The 13,146-nt window shown below is 38.3% G+C and overlaps 1 pseudogene; it reads left to right on the top strand.

Annotated features, from left to right (window-relative positions):
• The first annotated feature begins 1,761 nt into the window (after positions 1 to 1,761).
• On the top strand, positions 1,762 to 4,232 carry LOC100060639 (magnesium transporter NIPA2 pseudogene; annotated as a pseudogene).
• The last annotated feature ends 8,914 nt before the right edge of the window (positions 4,233 to 13,146 follow it).

Genomic DNA, 13,146 nt, shown 5'->3' with positions numbered 1-13,146 from the left:
TGTTCAGATCCCTCTTCTAGGTTCTTTGGGAGAGGAAAAATGAAAGAAAAATGCTGCTTTCTTTACTTACCCACTCACCCCTGCAAATGATGGGAAAAGAACAATTGTGGGGACAGGTCCTCTTAATGATGGCAAATAATGAAGGCTATTTCTTTATAGGTGTGTTTTATATGGAAAATGAATAAATAAACAGACAAAGTCAATCCTAATGGGTGGAATAAGCTTGGTTTATACGCCACATGGTCCCTTGGTAGGGACCACATGGTAAACTAGACAGCAAACAAATACAGTCCTTTCACTGAACATGGCTCATGAACTCAGTCCTCTGGCTTCTCTCTGGATCATTACCTAGTCCACTTTGCTTCACTTTACTATCTGTAGTGTGGTTGAGATAACTCATTGAAGGATTTATCCCACTCTTATCATATAATCCAATATGACATTAACAAAGCATTTGACAGCAGACAGATGAAAAGCCAGCTGCCTTTCTAAATTGGTAACAGAGTCAGTCTCATTTTGTAGTTGCAAGCTGCAAGAGAGCAATGTCAGCAGAAGGCACCACCATCTTCTATGCAGGTACATGACCTGAAGCTTTTCCTTGCCACATCCCTGACAGGAAAAGGCCAGGGGTCAGTAGTGCAGACACTGAGTTGTCCCATCATTCAGAGACATGGTCTCTTCAGGCTTTGTCTGAGAGTGAAGCAAGGTTCTATAAGGGCTTATGTTGATGAAGAAGAAGATGGAGAGGAAGAGGCAGAGGGAAAGGAGGAGGAGGAGGGGGAGAAAGAGGAAGAGGAAGAAGAAAAGAAGAAGAAAAGAAGAAGAAGGAGGAGGAGGAGAAAAGTCACTAGAAAAATACGCAGAAGTAAATGATCTCCTTTAAATTCTGCTTGAAAGTGTTCCTGGGTAGAAGAGCATCTCATGAAGACTTTTTGTTTTTCCTCTCAGAGACAACTTTCTTTTATGTGGTGGCACCAAGCGTTCCCTGAGGAAATTAGGGAAGGGAGGATGGATAAAGAAAGGACTGACATTTGTCTCTAGGTGTTTTTTTATTTCTCCTTTGATTTTTTCAATGACCCTTGGTTGTTCAGTAGCATGTTGTTCAAACTCGACGTTTTTGTGGTTTTTCCCATTTTTTCTTGTAATTGATTTCTAGTTTCATACCATTGTGGTTAAAAAAGATGCTCGATATGATTTAAATTTTCTTGAGTTTATTGAGACTTGTTTTGTGGCCTAACATGTGGTCTATCCTAGAGAATGTTCCACATGTACTTGAGAGAATGTGCATTCTGCTGCTTTTGGATGGAGTGTTCTGTATACATCTAAGTCCATCTGGTCTAATATGTGGTTTAAGGCTGACGTTTCTTTATTGACTTTCTGTCTGGATGATCTATCTCTTTGACATCAGTCTAGTGATACTATTTTGGATCTGTCTCCTCGGGCAAGGGCAACAAAAGCAAAAATAAACAAAGGGACCACATTAAACTAAAAAGTTTTTTTTACAGTGAAGGAAACCATCAACAAACAAACGACAACCTACTGATTGGGAGAAGATATTTGCAAATCATATATCTGATAAGGGTTTAACATCCAAAATATATAAAGAATTCACACCACTCAACAGCAAAAAACCAAACAAGTAAAAAATGGGCAGGGGATCCGAATAGATATTTTTCCAAAGAAGACATACAGATGGCTAACAGACACATGAAAAATTGATCAACATCACTAATCGTCAGGGAAATGCAAATCAAAACCACAATGGGATATCACCTCACACCCGTCAGCAGGGCTATCATTGAAAAGAAAAGCGATAACAAGTATTGGCAAGGATGTGAAGAAAAGGGAACACTTGGCTACTGTTGGTGGGAATGTAAATTGGTGCAGCCACTATGGAAAACAGTATGGAGGTTCCTCAAAAAATGAAAAATAAAAGTACTATATGACCCAGCAATTCCACTTCTGGGTATAGATCCAAAGAAAACAAAAACACTAATTCGAAAAGTTATATACATACCTATTTTTATTGCACCATTATTTACAATAGCCAAGATATGGAAACAACCTAAGCATCTACTGATGAATGAATGGATAAAGAAAACGTGCTGTATACACACACACACACACACACACGCATGCACGCACCCTCAAGGGAATACCATTTAGCCATAAAAAAGAATGAAATCTTGCCATTTGTGACAACGTGGATGGACCTTGAAGGCATTATGCTGAGTAAAACAAGTCAGACAAAGAAAGTCAAATGCCATATGATTTCACTCATTTGTGGAACCTAAGAAAAAAACCAAATGAACAAACAAAATAAAACAAAAAAAACCCTCATAGATACAGAAAACAGATTAGTAGTTACTAGAGGGGAAGAGGGTTGGAGGGTGAGCAAAACTGGTGAAGGGGGTCAACAGCATGGTGATGGATGGTAACTAGACTTGTGAGGTAATCACTTTGTAGTGTATACAGATATCAAATTGTAAAGCTGTACACCTGAAACTTACACAATCCAGAAAAAAAAGACTAACAAATGTGGCTAAGCCATTTATCAGAGCATAGGTACTCAAGGAAAATTACTGATGGCCCTTATTTCTTTACTCACAATTGGAAATTAACAACTCTGAAAGCGTAGTGTTCTGAAGAAGGTGGCATTCTGTGATGGTTCTCCCTTTACTGTCTCCTGGGTTGGGATTTTCTGGCCTAAGCATGCTAAACTCAGACCTCACTGCTCCAACTGAACTATATACACACATAGACAAATTCAGTTCACTTTTTAAGTAATCACTTTGAGAGGCCACATGCTTGATGAGAACCCTTCTCCTTTTAAAATGAGCTTCACAGCTAATGGTACGTTCATGTCAAACACAAAATACATATTTATTGACATCTATTGTTACATGGCCCAGAACTAGGTGCCACTAGGGCATGATCTCATTCTACCAGTAGCAGCAAAGGTGTCCACGGAGCATCCTGGGGAGGTCAGCTTGGCATTTCCCCATGGAAAGGATTCCAGCTGAGCTCTGGCCATGCCCACTTCCCACTGGACATGCAGACATGATGGGGCATGAGGGGGCTGTGGTAGCCCCTGCAGCCTGTATGAGGATGTGAAAGTCTGAGATTTAGACACTGACTCACACTGTCTCCAAAACCAACAGTTGCTCTTTTTCTGTGGTCAAAGTGTTTCATAGGAACTTCTTCAGGAACCAATGCTGCATCCAGAAGCATGAATTATATGACTTTTATGTTGGCCTGGGATTGTCTATGAGGTCTAGCATTTTTATTGGGAAAATTGTATTTTGAAATAAAACCAACCAAAACAAGATCTCTTGCAACTTACCAGAATAGCATCCATGAGAGCAGATCAAAGTGGTCATGCAAATCTTAAAGAATGCACGTGGTGGGCTGGACTGTTCTCAGCGAGAGCTGGCGAGGTTGCCAACTTTGTTGCTTGTGTATTTGGACCAGTCATCTTAGCACCTCGTTAGGAGATCTTATTGTCTTTGTTAAGACAGTTACAGTCATTTGTGCGCCAAAGAAAAGGACAGAGAGACGTGAAATAAAATGTCTTGCAAGTGAGGTGATCCACGTTTTTTGGTTTTTGCAATGCTCATGGTCACTGTAGTCTTGATATTAAGCTTTGTGTTAGGATTTCACCAGGAAAAACAAACATTCCTGTTACATAACCATCTGCTCTGTAAGGGGAGCATTTTCAGTCAGTTATGTTAAGGACCTGGGCATTGTTTTAAACAACTTTCTGCTGGAAAGCCTCAGCTGAGACATCCTTTGGCTTGGATGCTGCTGCTAAGCCTCATAGTCTGTGTTAGTACGAAGATAAATTATCTAACCAGGTGCCTGGACATACTGAACCCTTCTATATAGTAACCCAATGTATTACATATTTATTATAGCGTCAGTCCTAACTTGCTCATCTCTTCCTTACAAGGAGGAGCAAGATATGCCTGTTGATGACATTATTGGTACTTTGAGTGGCCTCCTTAAAATCATTGCATGGTTGTCACGATTGCACGCCTTTAAAGATACCTGTTTAGTCTAGCAAGACTGCCTGTGTCTTTTTGATAAGATGAAAAAGCAATGAATGCAATTTGTCTAATATTCTTAATATTGCTAATATTTTTAATAGTAATGAATAAAGTTTAACCTGTGGGGCTGAACAGCAAACTGGTGAAAGTATCTTCCAAAGAAATGGAAATTTGACAGTTTTTTGAGAAACAAATTTAATTAAAACATTATTCTGTAATGCTGCTGCAAAATGAGTTTGAACTTCAGAACACATCTGAAAATGACATTGTTTTCTTAAATAACATTCTCTAGAGATAAACGTTTTTAAGATTCCATTTTAATTTGGATCAAGAAAAATTAATTTTATTACATTCAAACTACGGTAGTTAACTAAAATGACCTTAGCATCTGGCTGGTTTTTATTTGTATTAACACTGTGTTATTGTATATGCATTTTAAATCTTGATTCCTCCATGAAGAACTAATGTATTAATGACAATTTTAAATGTAAAGAATAAAATGCTTTCTTTCTTTCTTGTGTGAAATAAAAAGACATGTCCCTACACCAGCCATTGGTCAAGAAACTTACTAGTCAAATAAGAATAGAATGTTTTTCAAAACATCGTTGCAAATGTTTTTTATTTGGGGGAATTAATTTTGGGAGATTTTTGAAAATAGTCCGAAATGATGTGGAACCAGTTCTGGTAGATAAAGTGGTTATCAAATTTGTAATAACATTTTGGGTGATTGGTAACTATAATGAAGAGACCAATTTTCCTTTTAGCTCAGAGATGACTCTACCAAAGAGAAATTTCGAAAATGTTTGGAGACAGGGCAGTATCAGCAGAAGACACAACACGTGTGTCCTCATGCATGACTGTCAGCCAGGCGGCTCTCGTTTGAACCTAAAGATCGCGAGAGGTTTTCTTACAAATCATCAGTTCAAGAACAGGATGGGTGAGGTCATGTTTAAAATATCTGCTGTTTAACATGTTTGCTTATCAAAGATGAGAAGTTTTATTTTTAAACAAATAAACATATTCCTTTTTTGTTGTTGTTGCAAACAATACCAGAGTGAAATTATTCTAAGAACACATCTTGGACAAAGAATCTTAAGTGCTTCTTATTTTCTAGGTTTAAAAAAAAATTCCACACACCCAACAGTCCTCTCTACACCTTAGAGATTAATTTCTTGCCACTTTGGGTGATTCCAGTGAAGGCATTCTGGGGTTAATCGGAAGTTTTAATGCAAGGGATACATGGCACGGGAACACTGCTATACACATGCCACGATTAACAAACAAGTGTTTGCTTTATACATGAGTAACTGAGCTGTCCATTAAAAACATAAAAAAAAAACCTGGAAGCTTGACAAAATCTTTGATTTAAAAGAAGTTGATGTTTGTTGTCTTCATTTATCTGTTAAGGTACATCAAAAGAAATTCCGTCCAAATATATTCATTTTTACAACTTTATTGTGGGTAAAATGGACCTAAAATAGCTGCATGTATTTAAGCATACAATTTAATAAGATTTGTCATATGTAACCATCCATGAAACCATCACCACAATCAGCATAATGAATACACTGTCACCCTCAAAAGCGTCCTCATGCCCGTTTGTAATTCCTCCCTCCCCAGACAACCACTAATTTGCTTTCTGTCACTATAGATTCTGTTAATATAGACTTTTATACAAATGGAATCATACAATATCTACCTTCTTCTGTCTGGCTTCTTTCACTCAGCCTAATTACTTTGAAATTCATCTATCTTATTGTGTATATTAGTGTTTTATTCCTTTTCATTACAGATAATTCTGTTTTTTCCAGTTTATTCCACATATTTCTATTTATTTTTATTCTTTTCTCTCAAGTGCCTTCAGAACCTCCATTTCGTGGTGATTTAATCAGCAAATATGCAGTGAGTGCCTACTATATGCCAGTCACTGGAACAGATTGCTCAAATTTTTCCTTGCAAAGTCCTCCTACCCTTTCCCATTACCTGAAACCTAGCCTTCTCTGATATCAGGCCCCTGAAAACCCTCTCCAAAGGGAGCTCACCTTCCCCTCCTAAGTTAATGGTGGCATGATAACTGTTAGTAGTATTTGTTGCTGCTTCTAGACCCTTGCCCTCCTATCTATCTGTCTCCAGCAACCCCCCTTGTCTGAGGTCCGTGTTATTAATTAATAGTAACCTCTTCCCTCCATTCTTACAGGGGCTACCAAACCCCAGAACAGTGTCCTCCCTTCACAGGGGATTTCATTGCCAAGATTCCAGGCTCCCGTTTTCAACATGTGGTGGCCTTAAAGTATTTATGATGACGATCTTTCTAACACCTTGGCCTCATAGTTCTTTAATCTTTTCAAGCAAAATGACTTTCATTTCACTCCACTTTGAGTGAAACTACACTCTAGACCATATCATACAATCATTTGAAACTTCCACTTCTGATTTCTAAAATTCTGAAACCTATCCAGCTGACCATAGCTTCTTGCCCATCCAAACTTACATCACTTAGGATTAGATTCTCTGAATGTGACAGAAATGCTAAAGTAACAATGGCTTAAACAAGAGAGACGTTCATTTCTCTTGCCTGTAAATGAAATCCGCAGCTAGGCAACTCAGGGCTTATTTGGTGATTCCACGATTAACAGAGGCTCTGTTTGCTTCCAGCTCACTGCTCTGCCATTCTTAGGGTAATAGTTTCATCCTCATGGTCCAATAGGGAAGCTAGAGTTCTGGCCATTACATCCATCTTCTAGGCATTAGGAGAAAGGAAAGAGGAAGAAAAAGCAAAAGGAATATACTAGCTGTCTTTTAAAGAAGGTTTACTAGAAAATGTTACACAATACTTCTGCCTCCCTTCTGTCCAATATTGCTGTGAACTAAAACTACCCCCAAAAATAAAGACTATTTTAAAAAAAAATGGAGTATAAATTAAAAAAAAAAAAAACCCAAAGCAAAAAACCCACTTCTGCATATATACTATTTGTCAGAACTCAGCCTTAGGGCCACCACCATTGGCAGGGGAATTTGGGAAATGTAGTCTTTATTTCAGGTAGCCACAAGCCCTGGTTAGGACTGGAAGTTCTATTAACAAGGACAATGTAGGAAATGGATGATGGGGAGGCAATCAGCAGCCTCTGCAACACACGTTCACCCATCCCTTCCTCTGAGCCTGCTCTTCATTCTAATTAGTAACTGATTCCTCCCAGTTCTGCCATCTATCATCTCCCTGCTGGCTTCATTTTCCTCCCTACTCAACCCTAAATGGCAAAAACCACCACAGGTAAAGTCAAAATGCAAATAACAAATAGGAAAAAAATACTTGCAATTTAAAGTGCTAACCGCTTTGTTCATAGTTTTTATTTATTTAAATCTTGTACTAAGCTTTTTACAATATATAAAGAACTCTTAGAAACACTAAGAAAAAGATCAATAGCCTAACAGAAAAATGGACAAAGGACACAAACAGATAGGTCACAGAAAATGAAATACAAATGGCACCTAAAGATAATGAAATACTTCTCAACCTCACTCACAACAAGAGAAATGCAAATTAAAACCATCTTGAGAATCCATTTTTGACACTTCAGTTTGGCAAAAGTTAAAAATTGTGATAGCAAACTGGCAGGACTATGGGAAAATAAACACCATTGTGCAATGCTGATAAAAGTATAAATTGGTGGGGGCACCCCATGGCCAAGCAGTTAAGTTCCTTCACTCTCCACTTTGGCAGCCCAAGGATCCTGGGCGCGGACATGGCACTGCTCATCAGGCCATGCTGAGGTGGCGTCCCACATAGCACAGCAAGAAGGACCTGCAACTAGAACGTACAACTATGTACTGGGGGAGGGGCTTTAGGGAGAAAAGAAGAAGAGGAAGAAGAAGAAAAAGAAGATTGGCAACAGATGTTAGCTCAGGTACGAATCTTTAAAAAAAGAACAATGTATAAATTGGAACAAATCCCATGGAGGCAATTTGGCAATATCTATCAAAATTACACAGGGAAATCCTTGGAATTCATGCTACAGGATACATTTAGGCATGTGTGAAATGATACATGTACAAAGTTTTTCATCACAGCGTTGTTTGTAAGAACCAAAACTTTGAAATACTATAAATGTCAATCAATAGAGAACTAATTAAATGAGTTATGGTACATCCACACAATGGAATACTACAGCCCTGTTAAAAGAACAAAGAAACTCTCTCCACAATAATCTGGAAAACTCTCCAAGATGCAATATTAAATGAAAAAATAATGTGCCCAATAATGCGTAAACATGCTACCTTTAGAGTAAGAAAGAGGGAAATAAATCATGTTTGCGTGTATGTGCACAGAAAGTCTCTGGAAGGATACACAAGAAACTAACAACAATGGTTAACCAAGGATGGAGAACTGAAGTCAGAGAGAGATTTCTCACTGCATATCTTTTTATACTTTTTAATTTTTGAACATAGAAATAATTTACCTATTCAAAAAAAATACTGAACAAACCAGTAATAAATTTAGTTTACCAACAACAATAACTAAGGCAGATAATAATACCCACATCAAACAATTAGGAAGATCAGGTGATAGCCCAGCTCCACCTCATCGTATTATGTGACTCCAGAAATGTCACCTAACCTCAGTGAGCTGTAGTTTCCACATCTGTAAAATGGGGTTACACTTTCCATCTCAAAAGTTTGCTGTGGAAACTAAATAAAACAATATATGTAAGCTGCCTTGAATCTCACAGGCAATTAATGAATAGAATTCTCTTCCTATTGCCCCCCCCACAAAAAACTCTTTACAAAACTATGAAATACTATTTACTGTGTATTAGAAAATGATTTATCACTTAGTACAAAATTTAAATAAATAAAAATATGAGCAAAGAATTCATAGACTCTTAAAAGTTAGGTACTACAAAGGTTTTCAGAGCTTATTTCATCCAACCTCCTTTCAAGACGGGGAACATAAAGCCCAGAGGGCTTACATGATTCACCCAAGATCGTTTTCACCAAGGCGGTGGCCGAAATGGGCTAGAACCCAACCCCTCAACCCTCATCTCAGCTCTTGCCAACCGTTACTGAATTGAAGAGTGAGCTACAACCAAGTGTTCCAGAGTCAAAATCAACACATACATTGAAATAGAACAGTTTTTAAAGAGACGTATAGTAATTTCTTCACAAAATTATTACTAACTACATCTAGTATGCTAAAAAGTGTTAGCATACAATTGTCTAGCTAACAAAATTAACTTCTTTATAGGTGGCTATTAAAACATTTGGGAGTAAATGTTAGGAGTAGATTCATAACATTATTGAGTTTTTAAAAATGAATAAAAAGAGAAAAATATTTATATATTTGGCTATGTGAAAATTAAAACTTCAGCCTGGCACAAGACATCATAAATAAGATTTTTAAAAAATGAGACTAATTAAAAAAAATGACAGGCTATATGACAGACAGTGGATTGTTATACTTAATATATAGTGAGCTGTTATGAACGACCAGGAAAAACATGAAGATCCCAGGAGAAAAGAGGCAGGGGTATGTACAAGCATGTCCCAGACAAGGAAACACATATAACCATGAAGCAGAAGGAAAGAATCTTGACCCATGACTATTTCCAGAATCACATCTTAAAATAATGAGATATATGTTTACTTCAGAGATTTCCAAAGATTAAAAAGAATAATAGCATCCCACACCTTGGTTAGGGGGTGGAAAAAGGGATTCTGTGATAAATGCTCTTGCTGTGAGCTTAGCATTGACACAATTTTCCTGAAGGGCAATTTCTATGAAAAATTCTATGAAATTGTTTACCCAGAAATGCCATTGCCATGAATTTATCTTATAAAAATACTTACCCAAGTGCCTAAAGATATTTTTACAAAGATGTACATTGCTGGCAGAGTTGTAATATCAAAAACTGAGAAACCAACAAAATGTCCATTCATTGATAAATAGCTTAAAAAGAGAGGCACGATGGATTCACATGGCATGCTCTGCTGTGTTAAAGAGAACGAGTTTGCTCTAATGTACTACCTGGAAAAGTGCCAAGGACACATTAAGTCAAAAAGCAAGTTGTAAAGCAATATGTATAGAATGATCTTATTTGGTAAAAGTGGGGAGGGGGGCAATAGGTGTTTGAATGTACATGGAAGAAAGTTTTACTTGGGATCCTTAGTTAAAAGTGACAGACCTGAGCAGAAACTAGTGTAAGCCACAGGGATGGTTTTGCTCACACTGCTGGAACCCATAGGTGAAGTTGACCCAGGAGGTAGCTGGATCTGGGGGCTCAGGCAATGTCCTCAAAGCGTCTCTCCGCTGATTCTGCCTCCCTCCATGTTTGTTCTCATTCTTTTTCATCCCAGACGGCTGCCTCCCTCAGGTAGCCAAAAAAAATATGGCCACTGGTAAGCTAACTTCAGATCTTCCTAATAGGATGACGTGCAAGAGCACGAGCTAGAATTTCCTGCTAGCTCTAGCAGGAACCCTGGTAAGGACTCTGACTGTTTGGTCCCAAGTCATTTAGGAATTGAACCCTTCCTTGAAACAGGGGGCCAGGGCCAGGGCTCGTTCTCAACAGCAGGTGACCCTCCTGATTCCATCTCTGGGAGCGGTGGGGGCCAGCGGTTCTCCAGAGAAAGGAAGTCTGGTAAACAGTCTGTGTCTACTACACACTGGACATCTTTAATAACAATAACTTTAGAGAGTGGATTACTTTTGCAAAGGAAAAATACAAATGTTGGGACTGCAGAAAATGGGACTTAAAAAAAAAAAAAGCAAACCAGGAGTCCTATCCTACCTTTGATCAGGTGCCCCTTGCAAGATTTAAAAGAACAAACAAAACACACACACACACACACACACACTTTTCCATTATTTGGTCAAAATGTGCCCTGTATCTTTCTTGGCAACAAAGTAGTTAATTCCTTGTGGAAGGATACTGGGAAAGGAATTTGTATTGAAGAAGCTGATTCAACATTCTCTGTGAGCAGAGACTCATAGATATTGTGGGATAAGTGAAGGGAGTGCACAGGCCTGGGTGAGTGCTGAGATGGCTCTGTGGGAGCCTGTCCTGGAGCACTCCTCTGGACAGGAAGACTCAAGAGCAAGGCCAGCCTCAGGGCTCTACTGCAGCCTCCCCCCTTCTAACAGCTTCTGAATGGGCTGTAAATGTCCCCAGAATAATTTTCCTCTCCAGAAAGCAGTTAGTGCACTGTCTCTCTCACACTTGCAGCCAACTGTCTTCTTTCCCCATGTAGGCATGTCAAAGAGAAACCAGGAATGTGAGACCTAACAGTTAAAATCCTAGTTTGGATTCCACAAATCCAGCATTTGAGATAAATCAGGTAGGAGCTATAGTGAAGTTCTTGTAATTATTATCTCTGAATAAAAGATTTGTTTTGCAAATTATAGGGTAAATAAGATTTCAGAGGAATGGGAAAAGCTACCTTTCAAGCACCCTTCACCATTTCACTGAAGCATACATCAGCATGTAATCAACTGATAAGCCAATGAACAATTATAAATCACTGCTGTCTATTCAATCAAGTTTTTTGTTTAATTGTCTTCCATTGGACGCTTTGTAGCTTGGTTCCCAGTTACTATACATATCCTCAAAAGTACTTAAACAAGGTATAATTCAGAATGTTTTACTAATTTAGATTACTGGAGAGGTTTTATTGTGGGATGGCTAAGACTAATTTTCAGATGTGATATCTAGCATAGTTATAGTGGTTAAGACTTCTGAGTGAGGTCTGGTTCAGGTTCAGGTCCTAACATTTAATGCCATCTTGGGCAAGTCACTTGCCTCTCTGAGCCTGTTTTTTTCATCTGTATAATGGGATAACAATACCCACTTATGGAATTGCTGTGAGGATTGTGGGAAGCTTGTCACATAGTAATCTGTCAATAGACATTAGCTTTTAACCTTTTTAGTCACATATTGCGTTTTAAATATACCTGATTTCCCTAGATTCCCAAGACATTTTCTTTTTAAAATTTTGATTTAGTGAGATCTGAATAGGATGAAAACAGAATAGGGCTGGCCCTAACCCCACATCAGCCAAGTGCTCAACTGAACACTCCTTGTTCAGTACAACAGGTCATGTAGCATTTGAGGGAAAAAAATCTATCATTCTGAATCAATCTGTCAACTTCTCAGTTCATTGATTTTACAGGACCTGCGGATTCTTTTCTTAAGAAAGCAACTTTCCCTACTATCTCATACATTTCCATTAAAAAATAAATAGACAAAACTCTTCTCCTCCATAGAGTCAGGCAGTATTTTGATCTAGTGAAGCTTGGAGGAGTCCACCAGCATAGATGGTTCCCATTTCAACAACATCCTAGTATGTGGCACACACAGGCAGTGTTTACCCACCAACAGCATCGAGCGATGGGCTAGGAAATCATGAGGCAAATCGAGCAACTCTGATAAAGTAGAATGAGTGGTGAGAAAGTAAAATGACAAGCGACAAATTCGGAAGAAATATTTGGCACACATGTAACAAGCAAAGGCTATAAAGTACGATATCAGAATGTAAAAATATAAAGAGACTACAAATCAGTAAGAAATGTCGAATACTCCAACAGAAGAATGAACTTAGGTTATGCTCTGCCAAGTCCCAAAAGAAATTCAAAGGGTCAAGAATATATGAAAAGAAGCTGAGTCTCAGCAGGAATCAGGGAAATTCAGATGAAAGCAACAGTGGCTTACCATTTTTGACTATCAGATTTGCAAAAGTTAAAAAGATTGATAAATATCTAATGTTAAGTATTTCAAGAAATGGGTATTCTCTTAAATTTTCACTTTCTATTGCTGCAGTCACAAACTGCTGCACATTTAGTTGCTTAAAAAACACAAATTTATTATCTGATAGTACAGGAGGTCAGAAGTCCAACATGAGTCTCACTCGTGTGAGATCAAGGTATGGGATGGACTATACTTCTTTCCGGGGCTTCTAGGGAAAACTCCATTTCCTTGTCTTTTCCAGCTTGTAGAGGACCCCAGCACATCCGTCCTCCTTCATCCATCTTTTAAGCCAGCAATATGGCATTTCTGATCATTCTTTTGTAGTCATATCTCCCTCTCTGACCACAGCTGGGAAAAATTCT

Source organism: Equus caballus, chromosome 4, assembly GCF_041296265.1.
Source record: "Equus caballus isolate H_3958 breed thoroughbred chromosome 4, TB-T2T, whole genome shotgun sequence".
NCBI lineage: Eukaryota > Metazoa > Chordata > Mammalia > Perissodactyla > Equidae > Equus > Equus caballus.
Note: the sequence above shows the minus strand (reverse complement) of the source record. Positions and strands in the feature narration are given on the sequence as shown.